We start from the raw sequence: 15,688 nt of genomic DNA on the forward strand, positions 1-15,688 counted from the left end.
TAGACCAGAGGTCTATACCCAAGAGCAGCCAATAATAGATGGCCAATAGTCTGTGTGGTGATGTGTGAAAGCTCTGTCTAAATACAGGCAGTGGTGATTAAAGGGGTAATTAATCAATTCTCTTGGAATTTGAACTGGGACTTGTTTTTGTTTACATTTCTGCAGGAGCAGACTCTGAGACTTTAACCTGAGTGTAGGAAGTTTATTTGGGAGGTGTAATAATTTTATGTGTCAACTTGTGTGGCCTAAGGGATGCTCAGATAGCTGGTAAAACATTGTTTCTGGGTGTGTCTGTGAGGGTGTTTCTGGATGAGATTAAGATTTGACTCAGTAGAATGATAAAGAGAGCCGTGCTCATGAAGGCAAATTGGCATCATTCAATCTATTGGGGGCCGAAATGCAACAAAGAGGTAAAAGAGGGGTAAATTCTGAGTTGTGATGCCTACCTTCCCCTGCCTATGGACATCAGAGCTCCTGGTTCTCAGGTCTTTGACTGGCCTTGGTATTATACTGCCCACTTCCCTGGTTCTCAGGCCCTTGGAATCTGACTGAATTATATCCATTCATCTGTCCATCTGTCATCTATTTTATTGGTTCTGTTTCTCTGGAGACCCTTGACTAATACAGAAGGTGATTCCAGGGATCACAGGTAGAGACTTGGGAAAGTGGGACATGCAGAAGAGAAAAACTAATAAAGAGTTAATGTGTGGTTACCACTGTAACCACAGCCCTGTTGGCAACCTTTTGAAAAACATGTGAGACTCATTTAGAAATTATCTCCCTGGAGGACATGGAAGCTAGATATTTAGTCCCTGAATCCCTACCACAATAACTAATGGCCCCTATGACACCGAGTAATAACCACATCAGCTGAGGGTTATTATTTCTAGGACATTCTTTCACTCTTCTGGGTTTTACTTGCCATACCTCAGCAAGTTGCCATGGAACCTCAGGTGGAAAAGTCAGCCTGCTGGAAACCCTCTGTCAGAGCTGTGGTGGATGGAGAGGTAGGCAGAAAGGGCCTGACTTCTTACCTTTGCACACGGCATCTGCAAAGACGTAAGTAGAGAAACCGGAGCAGGAATTGAAAAGACACAAAAGAATATGAGGCACAAACTGCCACAAGTAAGAAGGAAATATCAAGAAGCTGACAATAGGAGCAAGAAGCTGTGAAGTAGAAGCAGATATAAAAGAGAGAAAATATATATACAGGGTGGGGCAAAAGTAGGTTTACAGTTGTGAGTACATGAAACAGATTTTATTCTTATATTCTCATATATTAATTATTGTATTATTTTCTATATGAATAACTGTAAACCTACTTTTGCCCCATGCTGTATTGAGTAGCTAGTTAGATCATTGGTAGATTAGTCACTGGAAAGTTTGTGGACCAAAGAATGTCTTGTGCCACAGTGGTGTTTGTTTGGTATGGATGGGAGTTGCTCAGAATCCCCAAAGAGATTGCCTTGAAGATGAATATAATGACAATATTCTTTCTTGGCCACTAGTGCAACATTACACCATAAAGATATTCCAAGCTCCTCCTATCTATTCGCTCCCTCTTTCTAAATGCGCCTGGGCCGTGTTTTGTTCCCATGGTGCTACCTCAGGCTGGGTTGTAAAGGCTCACTGTGCAGGGATATTGGCTTTTTCATGGAGAACCCTTGGGGATACTGCTGTTGCAGGTTGAGTTCTGGAGGAAGCCATTGCCGAGATAAAATTGGAAGTGCAAAAAGCTTATTGGGGAGCTATACCTATAAAAGAAAAGAATATGAAATAGGATTTACAGTGGAAGTCATCCGACCATAGTACAGACCTGATAAAGCCTCTACCAGCCCAATGGAGAACTGCAGAGCAAAGATGGCCCCTTATTGTGCATGTGTGTATGGGGGGTCAGTCCTGTGCTGGGTGGCAATGGCTAGAGCCTGTACCACTGTTTTGCTCAGTCATTGCCTGGGGGTTATCCTGAGAAGAGCACAACCTAGGCCTGAAAGTGGAAGCAGATTCTAAAGACATTACCAGCAGGAGCCTGTCAGCTGCCCAGGCTCCTAGAAGCTGGGCGGTGAGTTCTTTCCTAGAGATCTGAGATATGTATCCCTGTGTCTGCCACATTGATTTAACCAAAGGAATGAATGTATAATGTAGAAACTTTAAGGCCTGTGGTGGGCTGAAAAGAGGGAAATCTTTAGTGTTTATAAACGTTTATTCAGGGCCTGCTTTGTGCTGGAAGCTTTCACCAAGCATGTGTTTTCTGACACTTTGAGTAAAGGAAGGAAAATAAAAAAGATCACTTTTTTTTTGTTGCTGCTTCTTTTCCCACTCCTTGTTGTCCATTATTTCGTTGTCTTGCTTGGCAGACTATTTAAATTCTACTTACCTTTCAAGGCCCAGATAAGAATTGTCATGGTGACAAAATATTTAAAATTGTCTGGTGACTCTCCTAGAAAATCGGAGACTTATGAGAAAGTCTGTGCCTTTGAATCCCCAGGGCTGGCCAGCTGTGTGGTTTCTGTAGGTGGAACTCGTTTTGTTTCGCTTGTGTTTGTGTTTTGCTTGTGGTAAGGACTTACCAGCACCTTAGCCTATTTTATGTTCCCTGACACAACAACTATTTAACCTTCTTCAAGTCCATACATCACTAGGGCAGGGTGTTCTCAGTGCTCCCATAACACCTCTGTGGGCTAACCTGGGTCAAGTCTTTTCATTTTTAGGAACAAATCCCCCCTCTATCTTGATACACATTGACATCTATCTTTCCTCTCTTCCTAATAAAGAATCAGAGAAGAGTTTTGTTTTTTAACAAGTTTTTTCTTTTCTTTTTTTAAAAAATTATTCCTTCTCTACATCTTTTCTTCTATGGTAGTTTTTTTTTTTTTTAAATGGCTACAACAATCTCTCTTATCCTACATGCTCTCTAAGAATCTTGTCACTCCCTTGCTAAGAAGTAGAGTAATTCCTAGTACTTGCTAAGAAGTGGGAATTGGTAATAATTCCCTTCCCTTTAAATCTGAGTGGGCTTGTAATTGCTTCTATCAATAGAAGCCAGCAGAAGCGGGGCTTTGTGACTTCCAAGGCTAGATTAGGTCAGGACATGCAGCTTCATTGTTCTTTTGGAACCCAGCCACCATGCTGCGCGGGAGCCCAAGCATCGCCTGGACAAGGCCTGGACTCACAGACCTGGCAGAGCTCCCAGCCCCATTTCAACTTGCCAATCATAGAAGTGAGCTGCCTTCAAAGGAATTGTTCAGGCCATAGTCAGACTGCTCAGGCTGAGGCCACATGAACAGAGATGGGCCTTCCTCACTGATTCCTACACAAATTACAGATGCATAGGTGGAGCAAATGATAATTGCTGTTTTGAGTCACTACAGTTTTGATATGCTACCCAGCAAGAGTAACCAGAATACTTTCACTTTGTGATTTCTTCAGAGGTAATATGCTTCTGCCCTTTTAGTGACTACTATGATGGGTAATTCTATTATACTGCATTATACAGTGATCTCAGGGAAATAAGACCCAGCAAATTAATTTCTAAATGATTGCAATGTCGACTTTCCAGAAATGTTGCTTTTTTATAGTGGTGGTAGCTGAGAATTCACATTTTCTTTTTTTCTTCCATTGATGGTCGTGTTCCTCTGGTCATTTTCACTGATGGATGAGTCTTCACAACATATTTGTGCAGATTTACACAATTAAAACGAGAACCAGTGTAATTTTTCATAATGTTGCTTTCCTAAGGATCTTTAAAAGTGAGTATTCATTTTTTTAAAAAACCTTTCCTAGATTTCTGTACAGCTCTGACTTCAAGGAACTCTCTTCTCTCAGTTTACTTGCCCCAGGATTTTCCAAACTCAGTCCTGTGGAACCCTGTTTCCTTGAACATTAGTAGATTCTCTGCAGAGAGGCAAATTAGTTTGGGAAACACCATATACTTTATTATTCTCTCAGAGATTTGATGATGCTCATTAGCATCTAGGAATCATGCAGCAAAGAAATTGGTTTCAATTATTTATTCATTCAAAGAGTGTTTATTGAGCACCTATCCAATTCAGACTTTGTGCAGGTGCTGGGTATACAGCAGTGAGCAAACGTAATGGTGCTCCCCTGAACAATCTGCTAGGGAAGACAACTCATCTATAATTATAAATTGCAATGACTGCTATGAAGGGAGAGAAGTCCTGGGCACAAGAGAGAATGGCAGGGGATCTTCATGAGAGTGTTCGACAGGAAAAGCATCTCCAAGGAAGTGATATTTCAGCTGATACTTGATGGAAGAATTGGTGTTGGCCAGCTGAAGAGTTTTCGAGGCATAAAAAGGAGCACATACAAGGCCCATGAGGCAAGAAAGACATTGGCAATGAGAGCATAGGGTAAGTTCCTTCAGTCTTTTGCAAATGGTAGTTGACAGGTGCTAGGGAGGCCTGCCTGAAAGGGAAGAAGCCACAAACCTGGTGATCATGTGTTTGCAATCGAACAAAATGACAGAGAGGATAGTAAGACCACATTAAAGTTTAATGTGACTACTCATGAGATTCTGATTCAGTAGGCCTGGAGCTCTGAAATTCTACCAAACTCCCAGGTGATGCCAGTGCTGCTGGTCCCAGGACTGCAACGTGAGAAGTAAGGGTATGAGCAACCTCCTTCAGGCCAACTTCTTCAATTCTCTCTTCTCCCTGAAATCCTGACCCTGGTGGAGATATTAAACTCCACACTTTCCAGCTCAGATAGTGGGCTTTGCAAGGTGGAGGTTGTAAGAAAAACCCCAGGGAATCTTTCCTGGGATCCTGGGCAAATACTATGATATGTGGTCATCTTAGAGCAATGAAAAGGCTAGCTCATAGTGCACCCATGGTGAACATTCTTAAAATGTAGGGTGGAGTGGGGGCCTATGCCCTTCTACGTTTAATCTTCACCAGGCCTAGTCCTGTTTTATGGATGATTTTCCTTTCCTTGTCTGTTAAATTCTTTCCTTCTTCAGTTTTAAACTCACCTCTTATAAGAAACATGTTCAGATAAGGCAGGAGGAGGTGCAGACTCACATTCTAAAGGGTCTCACATGAGACCAATCTATCTGTTCTTTGACTTAATTCTTTGGAGTCTGGGTTTTTTGGAGTGCAGAGGCCTCTTTTTCTAGATAAGGCTGAATGTGTATTATCTCTTCTGTGACTGAGAACTGAGCTAGAAGAAGCTCAGTGTCAAAGATCACTGAGTGAGTTAATATAAGCCCGGAACAGAGAACTACCTGTGCCAAGGATCTTGTTAATTGACTTATTGTTCTGCTATTTACCCGAGTTCCATGTATATTCAAAGGCATCTATTGACTGGTTGCTAATTTTCTGAGGCAGTTTACCAAACTGGGATAAAGGTATCAGTAGGGATATATGAAATTATTTGGGAGGGTATACAGATGAACAGATTTTATTTTAGGGGTTATATATTTATTTTAATGGGTATTAGAAGAAACCACTAACATATTAAACCTGTGACTTACTATAATCTATTTCTTAGCAAGGCCAAGTTAAAAAAAGATTGACATAAAGTCAACTTTTTTTTTAGATCCCTAATGAGATCTTATTTTTTTTACTCAAAATAATAATAATAATAATAATAATAATAATAATAATCCAATAAAGTTCCTTAATGTAAGGCCATAGAATGAGACCTGGGTTCAGTCCATTTTATAGCTATCTAACCAACATTTAGTAGGAGGCTTTTATACCTAGTTACTCTTTTTTTAATTTTATTTTTTAACTATAGTTAACATCAGTATTATATTAGTTTCAGGAATACAACATTGTGATTAGACATTTATATAACTTATGCAGTTATCACCCCAATTAAGTCTAGTACCCATCTGACACCATATATAATCATTACAATGTTTTTGACTATATTCCATATTCTGTACTCTACATCCTTGAGATTATTTTTATAACTGGCAAGTTGTACTTAATTCTTTGATGATTTTTCACCTACCTTCCCCAAACCCCTCCCATTTGGCAACGATTAATCTATTCTCTTTATCTGTGAGTTTGTTTCTGTTTTGTTTATTTATATTGTTTTGATATAAATATAAGTTAAAGAAACATAACTAGTAAATAATAGTCTGGGCTGTGAGAAAAAAATCATGAAAGTAACATGCAAATAATGGAGTCCTAAGGGATTCAACACCAACAATTTAAAGTGTTATCCTTCTCAAGAGAAATGCTCTTTGATAGATCATGTTTATTTATTTAACACACATGCATTAAGATGAATATGATATGACTTTTGCCCTTGAAGAGCTAGAAGGAAAACAGACTCATAAGCAAATAGCATAATGCAAAAAGCCAGCTAACATTTACTATGAACTAGCCGTCAGTAAGTGCTTTGCATGCAAAATTATTCATTTTCACAAGAATGCTCTAAAGTAGGTTTGAATTTTCTATCCCTTTCACAGATATGGAAACAGAGGTGAAGTGACTTGTTTGAGGTCATCCAGTTGGAAGTAGCAGAGGCAGGATTTGAACCCAGGCAGTACAGCTTCAGAGCCATTTGGGTGCCCTACTAGCAATGTGGACACAGGACCATGAGAGAACAGCAGACTGGGTGACAGCCTGGGAGAGCCAAGGAAGGTCCATTTGGAAAGGAGAGAGCTCAGAGAATTCTATACGGTAAAGACAATAGATACAAAGGCAAGAAGGTAGGATAATATAGATTGAGTTTGGGGAATTGTATAAGAACTTCAGTGTGTAGTGGAGTTTAGGATGAATTCTGGGAGTAGTGGAGAATAAGTTTAGAATTTTAAGCCTTGCTGTGGTGAGAAGACCCAAGTTGATGAGTATCTCAGGTTAGGTTTTCCAAAGGCAGACCCTGAGCTGTGGGCCTGGGTCCTGAGTGATATATTAAGGAAATTCTCCCCAGAGAATCCAGCAAGAAGGGGAGGGTAAAGGCCAAGGAGAACGGGGAGGCAATGCAATTGTGCGATATCAGAGTTCAGGCTGATCTTGTGGGGAGGGAGTACTGTTCCCAGCCAATGCTCCCATACCCAAGAGTCATTGGTTAAGGGCCCTAAGTGGGGACATAAATCCCCAGGCACTTTTCAACTTTCTGTGCATGTGGGTCATCTTCCAAAAAAACAAAAACAAAAACATCTTCAGATGCTGCCTGTCGAAAAAAAATACTGAAGGCAGGAATGTAAAATGGTAAAAATGGATCTTACCTGAAGGGACCTGGGGGAACACTGATATTACCTCCTGTAGTGGGGAAATTTGGAACGAAAGTTACCTTTCTGGAAAGGCCATGTTAAGGACAAGAGGACTTTGACACAATTTCATCATGGTGGTGTTATAGCTGACGCAACTGCCAACTGCAACTTTTTTTTTTGGGTAGAACTTGTACTTTTCCTACCAATGGCCTTTAGTGGTACCTCCCTCTCAAAGACAGTATTTTCTGCTTTGAATTTAGAAGGTTGAAAACATTTTATGAATTTACCTTCTATCAAGACAGTTGATAGAAAAAAAATCTATTATTGTGTCACCTACAAAAATCTTAATAAAAATATGAAAACTAGAATGATTATAGAGGTGGTTGAGCAAGGTTAAGATTCCCTTATGAACTACTTATTTTATCTGTTGAATATTTTTTCAATTATTTTTTATCCAGGAGATAACTTAGTTTACATTCTCAATGAGGGGCCCTTTCTTTGCTTGTTGAAAAGTAGAGTAATGAAGACACAAAATGCTTTTTTTTGGATAGAGGAATTAGCATTTGGTTATTACCCAACCTCTCTTCTAGTGTCCCTCCTTGTTGCATATAATACTCTGTATACCTTTTATTTAAACAATGGAACAGTGCAATGAGGGACCAGTCTATGGTTTGGATCCAACTCCCTCCACTTCCAATGATACTATTAGTTTAATGCCTACATCTTTCCTCTTCCTATTGTATGCATATTAATTATGTGTTTCTGATTTTTTATAATAAAAAGGTTGGAACAAATGTAATTTCTACATATATGAGTACAATATGTGGCATCTAGTGAAACAAAAAAGGAATTAAAATTAAAAATTAGAAAAATTAGATGTAGTTCTATTGAATTCAAAGAGTTCAGATTTGAAGATCAGTAAAAGATTATGTGATGTATGAACACTAAAGGTTTACAGATGGCTGCTGGGATTTGACTCAATCCTGGTAAAACAAAATTGATTAGGAAGTCCTGGATTATCAGCTTAAATAAAGATAACAGTTTGAGCCAATGCTTTCTAAAATTTGGTAGCATAATTAAAGAAAAGGGAAAGTTTTAAATTAACTTTATCAAGTTTAACATGTGTTAGCAATTCCAAGTTTCAATGTAGGATAATTCTAACTAAATGCAGATTCTTTGTCAAAGCCAATGCTATCTAAGAGAAATATAATAGGAGCCACATATCACTTAAAATTCTCTAGCAGCCATGTTTAAACAAAGTAAGAAGGAACAGGTAAAATCAGTTTTAGCAAGATAAGTTTAATGAAATATACCTAAAATACTATAATTTCAAAATGAGGTATTTTACATTTTTTGTATACAAAGCCTTTGAAAACCAGTGTGCATTTTACACTTACAGCATATCTCAATTTGTAATGGCTACTGTACTAAACAGCACAGGTCCCGGCAAATTACAAAGCATAGCCTAATTGCAACATATGCCAATTTAACCTACGCAAATTCATATGTATGAACTTAACTCTCCCATTCCCCTAGAAAGGAGAATAAGTCACTTAAGTAGCGTGGACTATTCAGTCTATATTCTACTCTGTGAGTTTCTATATGGACTGGGAGTACTGTTACAGAGGTAAATCTGCTCTCTTCTACTTGGCCTGAGTTCACACGTGTCACTTATAATGTGTACTTCTTACTACATTGAGTGTGTTTTTGATGTTTGAAGGTATGTATTATTTCTTACGACATGACTTCTAACACAAGCCAGCTGCTTTGTCTGGCACTTACTCAAAGAAATACCAGTCATGGGTTTTGTTGCTGGAGGAATACCTGCCTCTGTTGGGCTTGGTGATGGACACCAGCATGTTGGTACAAATCTTGCTATCATGACGCAAGAGAAAAATATTTCTAGATTTTATGGGTAATTTGATATATTTTCGAGGATAATTTTGACTTTGTGATTTTCACCTTATGGGCAGAATAACTGCAGCCAAAAACGGTTAGTTGATCCAATGTAGTAAAATGAGCCAGTCATTGCACAGCCATTTATTGAGATTCTGTGATGTGCTAGACACAGTCTCCTTCTTACCCCAGCTCCTACTTCACAGACAACAGGACTCTTCCTCCAGCTGATGGGTAGAGTCATACTTAGGCCTGCTCTACCAGCTCAGTTGTCCTCGTGCTTACCGTCCTTCCTCCTAAGAACTTCTCCTTAATTCAAATTTAGCTTATCCTGCCCCATTCCCTCCAAACCCTTCCTTCTTGCTGCTCAGCAGCTGGCTATTTTGATGAAGGATTGGTCCTGTGGATGCTAATCCATGGCTCTTTCTAGTAGGGTTTGTGTGGGGAACACATGTCTGGATGAACAGAACTCCATCTTCAAAGGAAAGACTTTGAAAGCAAGAATGAAGTTAGATAGCTCTTCAAATGGCTACAGAATTACCCCTGGAATGAGATGATAGGAATCATACATCTGGGTCTTACTGTTAAATGCTGGTTGGTGTATGTATGCAATAATGTAAAGGTCTTCTTGGCAATTAACTTTGTTATTAAAGCAACTCTTTCTCTAGATTTGGCCTCCACATGTTTTCCTTGAACTTTCTGCCAATTCTTCCTCAAAATGTGGCATTGCAGACAGGAACTGCTCAGAAAAAGATATCCTTTACCTTTTAAGCCTATTTATCTTCCAGGCACTAAAACAATAATTTGTGTTCTCTTTATTAGAGTTTAAATTTAAATGAATGAATAAATTTAGCTTTTATGTCATTGTGAAGTTTGTATTTTTAGCTGTAAAGTGGGATTTTTATAGTTCTGTGACCTTAGGCAAAAGTAGATGGGTATCAAAGCTAATATAGATTCTGGCTTTTATGTATTAAAAATGGAAAGTTTACAATATATTCATAATGTAGGAAATGAAAATAAAATTGAAAATCAGTCATTACATCTTTTAATAGAGATTGAATGAGCAAAAATCACTTTTTAACATAACATAAATATAAAATTTTCATTATTTTTCTCCAAATGTGGTGCTTGTAATAGCTCACTTGGTACTGTGGTGATGTTACCTTCTAGTAGTATTTAAATCTGGTACTGAGAACTTTTGTTTCCCAGTAGATTTCTCAAGTCAGCTCCAGATCTTTGTATTCTTGGCATCTAGTGCATAGTAGGCCTATAGCATACATGTTGAGCCAACACATAACTTTGTTTCTGTCAGGCTCCCAGAGCTGTGATTTGCAAAAACAAAGAGGTTTGGTGATATTATTCCTTAAGTATAAGGTACGAGAGGGCAAGGGAAGGGCCTAATGTCTATGACCACCTACTGTGTGCTGGGCATTCTGATAGCTGTTGTCACAACACACTGTATCTGTCATACTAGCTTAGATTCTGTGGAGTTATCTGTTTCAATCCAACACTTTCAGCCCTTTAAGAATGGGGGACAGGCCAAATCCTATCTAAGCCAGTTACTAGGAGAAACCATAAATAATTATAGTTTTTCTAGGTCCTTAGTGGTTCCATTATTTCAAGAACTTTTCAAGACAGGGAATAACCTCACATTGTTCCCAGGGTTCACTCTAGTGGAATCAGCCTTGGAATAGTTTCTTGGCGATTGTCCAAGTTTCCTGGCTCATTTTAGAGTCCCTGTTGGGCCAGGCAAGATCACGAAAAGCTCTGCCCCACAAGTTCAGGTCAGGGTCATGAAATCTCTTCTTTCTAACTATGTTCCAGGGTAAAGTTATTCAGAGCGTAGCTTCTGTTGTAGGAAAACCACTAACAAATCCAGCTTGGGTAACCTTAGACAATTTATGTAATCTCTCCATGCTAATAAAAATTCTGATATCTAACTTGCAGGTTGAGAGTGAAATGAGCTTATTTATATGTAAATGGCTGGCAGGCTATATCAGTTATCCATTGTCACAATAATGCTTTGTAACAATGGCCACTAAACCTCAGGGGCATATAATGATAAGCGTTTATTGCTCATGTATATGGGTCTGCTAGGGGTTGACTAGATGGTTTTGCTGACCTAGGCTGGGCTTGCTCATATGTCTGTGGCTTGTCTAGCTGTCAGCTGGCTGATCTTGGCTGACACAACTGAGGAACTTTTGCTCTGGTCCACATGTCTCTCATTCTCTATCAGGCTAACCTGGACACCTTCCTATGTTAGTGGCAAAGGTACAAGAGAACGATCCCCAATGTGCAAACCCATTGCATGACTTTACTATGGTACATCTTCTAAGATCCCATGGGCCAATGTGAGCACATGAATTACATGAATGACTGAGTCTAAATGTCAAAGAGTGAGGCAGGTCACTGTGCCCAGGGATGGAGACCATAGCAAGCTATATGGCATAGGGCATAGATCCAAAGGCATGAAGAATTGGGGACATATTGTAATATACACCAGAAGACGTTGGGTGGTTTTAAAAAACAAATGTCGGATTTTGGACTATTCAGTGTCTGAACTTCTTTTCTATGTTTAGGTTATTCCACACCTTATAGGTCTTGGGCAGAACCCATCTCCTTCTAATAAAGTGAAAAAAATCTCAGATACTTGCTTTCCCAGTGTTTTCTGTGCCTTTTGTGTACAACTCCATCAAAGTCTCAACTATCCTGATGTACTTACCTGGAACTGTGAATCTGGAGCTGTGGTGCAAAGAGACATGGAGAATCCACACAGGTGGTAGTGGCGGCAATGGAAGCCATGCGCAATTTCAGGGCAGAAGTGACAGATGTGTTAATGGTGGTTTCTTGTGTTTGTGGTACAGTGACTGCATCAATGGTCCCAATGTGTAACCCTCAGTATGAGGCCCTTTGTTTTGTGATTTTGAAGTTCCTTTGCTAATGAGGCAGAGTCCACTTCTTCACTCCTTGAACCAAGGCTGGTCTTGTGACTTGCTTTGGCCAATAGGACGAAGGTGTTGCCTGTTCTAAGCCTAGACCTCAAGAGGCATGTATGCCCATGCAATTCCTTTGCTCCTCTGCTCTCATCATGAGACCATGCCCAGTCCAGACATGCTGGAGGATGAGAGACATGAGGAGTAGAGCTGAATGTTGATGTAAGAAATGTCCACACCTATAGAGAATTTTTATAAGAGTTTTTCTGAACCAAACTGACAACATATGCCTGGGAGCTGGGGATCTCAAGTGCTCTGGAGAATAACAATTTTGCAGCTTCTTTTATGCATTTGAAATTAAGGAGAGAATATGAGGAAGATTGGAGAAATTCAGGTGTGGATTAGATTACAAGATTGTTAACAAGATTATGTACTCTGTTGAGGGTAAATGCCCCTTTCTAGGGGTATTACTTCTGGTGCTTCAAAGGTGTAACTTAGATGCACAAGCACAAAGGATAGGGCTGGTTTAACACCTTCCCTAAAGACGTTATGGGCCTGAGGAATGACTATCCACGATGACTGGCCCAGTTAGAAATTTATGATCAGGTCACCTGGTGAGGTTACTTTCCATAGAACTCCTGTCTTTCATCCACGTGAGTCATCCTGGTTACCCCAGCTGAGGTCAGCCTAGAAAAGCCAGTAACTGGCCAACCTGGAGCCTCATGATTGACCAGTCAAGATTGCAGAGCTGCCTACCAGCCTCTGAGTGACCCCAGGCACATGAGCAACAAACGCTTATTATCATATGTTACTGTATGTTTGTGGTCATTTGTTAGCCAGACTGTGGTAAAAATTGCTAACTGATACACTGTGTCCAGTGCTGGACTAGTTTAGTGGTGGCACTTCAAGTGGTTCTGGCTGCCTAGCATCTCTTTGTTCCTGTCCATTTTCAGACCCTGGTCCTCCAGAATTCTTGGCAATTATGCAATTTACCCAGTATCTTTTCAGCAAATTCCCTTTGTGCTACAACAGGCACAGGCAATTTCTGTTTCTCATATTTAAGAATGGCCATCTAGTGTCTTGCGAGTAGTGTTAGCTCTGATTATTATTCTCCCATTTCTGCCTGTTTGAACTGGCACTTATCTCCTGAAACTTGTTTCCTTCCTGAATTAAACAGCATCTGACACTCTCTTCCCAAGGAGCCTCTCGTCACTAATTGGGAAGTGCCAACTTTTCCTCATATCTTCTTTGTGTACTGGCATCTTCTCAACCTTGCTTGTCACTGTCTTCTACCATATTCAGAGCAACAGCGAAATAACTGCCATTGTTCTCACATAAGTGATTCATCTGTTTGATGTTTACAGGACTATCAGTGTTGTTCATGTCAATATTGCCTGTTATAGAGAGTACACGTGCAGTGGCTATAGATGGTGTTGACTTAACTGATTCTTTGAATGCTGTGTAGTCATTCACTTGATTCAGTTGAGTGGGTCAATCTTTTTATGATGATGAGTAATTCAGATATTGGGTAGAGACAGGCAATTGGTATCCAGTCAAATTTGCTTCAAAGGTAGTTGCCTGAACTGAGCTGTCTCAGGCTACTCTCATTAGAGTCTAAGGAGTCTTCTGGAAGCACTGGCATATTGGAAAGAGTGGGGACCTTGGAATTAAAGGGCTGAGTTTGTATCCTGGCTCTGGGTCTTGGGCAAATAACTTAGCCTTTCCAAGTTCCACTTTCCTGAGCTCTAAAATAGGGACCTGTGTCAATACCATCACTGTTCATTGGCCAGAGTTGTTGTGACAGTTAAAAAAAATATTGCTTATGAACATGCTTTGTAAGCTGTAAAGGACCTTATAAGAGCAAGGGAGTAACAACAGACACTAACTGTTCGGCTCTTTTGACCTCAGCTTTGCTCTTAGAGAGGCCAGGAGATGAGAAGTCGGTAAAGGCCAGGGGTCTGGTGTCAGTGTCCCCATCACCATGTCGTTACTGGGTAATGAATTCTCCGTCCTGGGCTGGAACCAGTAGCCACAGACCTGACCATACCTGGCTGGCAGACAAGGCTGAAGAGTCCTCATCATGGCATATTTTCGGGAGCAGGGCAGTCCGCTTGGCTCTCTGATGCTTCCCAGGCAAGCAGGCCAGTAGAGAGTGACACTAAGGAGTGAGTCCTCAGGGTGTACTATGGGAGTGAGAGTTAGAGAGGGCTCATAGCAGATAGGAGTTACTTTTGGCCATGAGTAATAGAAACCTGCACCACAGTGGTTTGTGAGATAATAGAAAATATATAATTGTCTCTGTCCCAAGTTCCAGTAACATGTTACTTCTAAAACCTTTGTCTTTTTTATTTTTTTATTTTTTTGGATGATAGGGGTGCCTTTTGTTTGAATGAATATGGGTGGACCTCCTGGATGGTTCCTGGATGAGGACTGGTCACTGGGATGACCAAGCCATAGTTAGAAGCTTAGAATTTTTAGCCCCATTTTCTTGAGAATGGAGAAAGACTAAAAATGAAGCTAATGATATATCTTGTCTATGTGATGAAGACTTCATAAAATCCCCAAAGTATAGGGTTTAGAGAGCTTCCGTGTTGCTGAACACATTCACACCAGGAAGATAACACACCTCCAATTACACCGAGATGAACTTCTGTGCTCAGGACCCTCCCAAACTTCACTTTACACATCACTTCATCTGACTATTGATCTGTGTTCCCCTTTAATAAACTGGTAAATGGATGTAAGTGTCTCCTTCACTTTTGTGAACCACGCTAGCAAGTTAATTGAAACTGAGGAGCGGGTCATGGGAACCTCTGCTTTGCAACCACATGGGACAGAAGTTGTGGGTAACCAGGGACCTACTGCTTGCAACTGGCATCTGAAGTAGGTGGGAGTAGTCTCATGGGACTGAGCCCTTAACCTATAGAATACAATGCTCTTTCCAGGTAGATAGCGTCAGAGTTTTATTAAATGGTAGAACACCCAGCTGGTGTCACTTATTGTGGGGAAAAACATGTACACATTAGGTGATCAGAAGTGTCAGGAATGAAGTGTGCTGTGTGAATAGTAAGGAAGAAACACAGGGAAAACATAGTAGGGAAGAACTGGGTTTTTCTTGACAAAGGAAAAAAAAACTGTAGATTTTTCCTCTACATGGCTTGAACAATTATAAAATTTTTTAAAATTTATTTGTTTTACCTAAGGAGAGGTCCTGAGGTGAGAAATTGAGGACCGTTGTGGAAACTCCATGACCAGAGACACAGGCTCCTAGAAATCTATTCTGTCTAATCTTATGGTATGATCCATTTTTAAATTTTCATAGAAGCTCAAAATAGTTGCTAAGGTACCAGCCATCATGTCTGTATCTCAGGCAGGAAGAATGGGGAAGGTACTAATGAGCTGAGTCATTCTCTTTAAAGAACTTAGAAACACCTTCTAGTGACTTCTGCTTGCATCTTGTTGGTAAAGGGAGGCTGGCAAATGTGTCTTTCTGGCTGACATATGGTTACCCACAAATAGAACCTTCCATTAGTAAGAAAGAAGGGGAGAGTGGATTTTAGGTGGGCAATTTGCTGTCTCTGCCACAGAACTCTTATGCCCTGACACCCCAGTGTCATGACGCACAGTCCTCAGAGGGGAAATGTGACATTAGGAAGCAGTGAAGCATTATTGG

The 15,688-nt window shown here is 40.1% G+C and overlaps 1 pseudogene; it reads right to left on the reverse strand.

Moving 5' to 3' along the window:
* LOC129061086 (ATP synthase subunit gamma, mitochondrial-like) overlaps nt 1-11,884 on the reverse strand; it is a 56,902-nt pseudogene extending 45,018 nt beyond the window's left edge.
* Nucleotides 11,885-15,688: the final 3,804 nt, after the last annotated feature.

This window comes from Pteronotus mesoamericanus, unplaced genomic scaffold, assembly GCF_021234165.1.
Source record: "Pteronotus mesoamericanus isolate MK-2021 breed Mesoamerican mustached bat unplaced genomic scaffold, CSHL_Meso_final scaffold_54, whole genome shotgun sequence".
Lineage (NCBI taxonomy): Eukaryota > Metazoa > Chordata > Mammalia > Chiroptera > Mormoopidae > Pteronotus > Pteronotus mesoamericanus.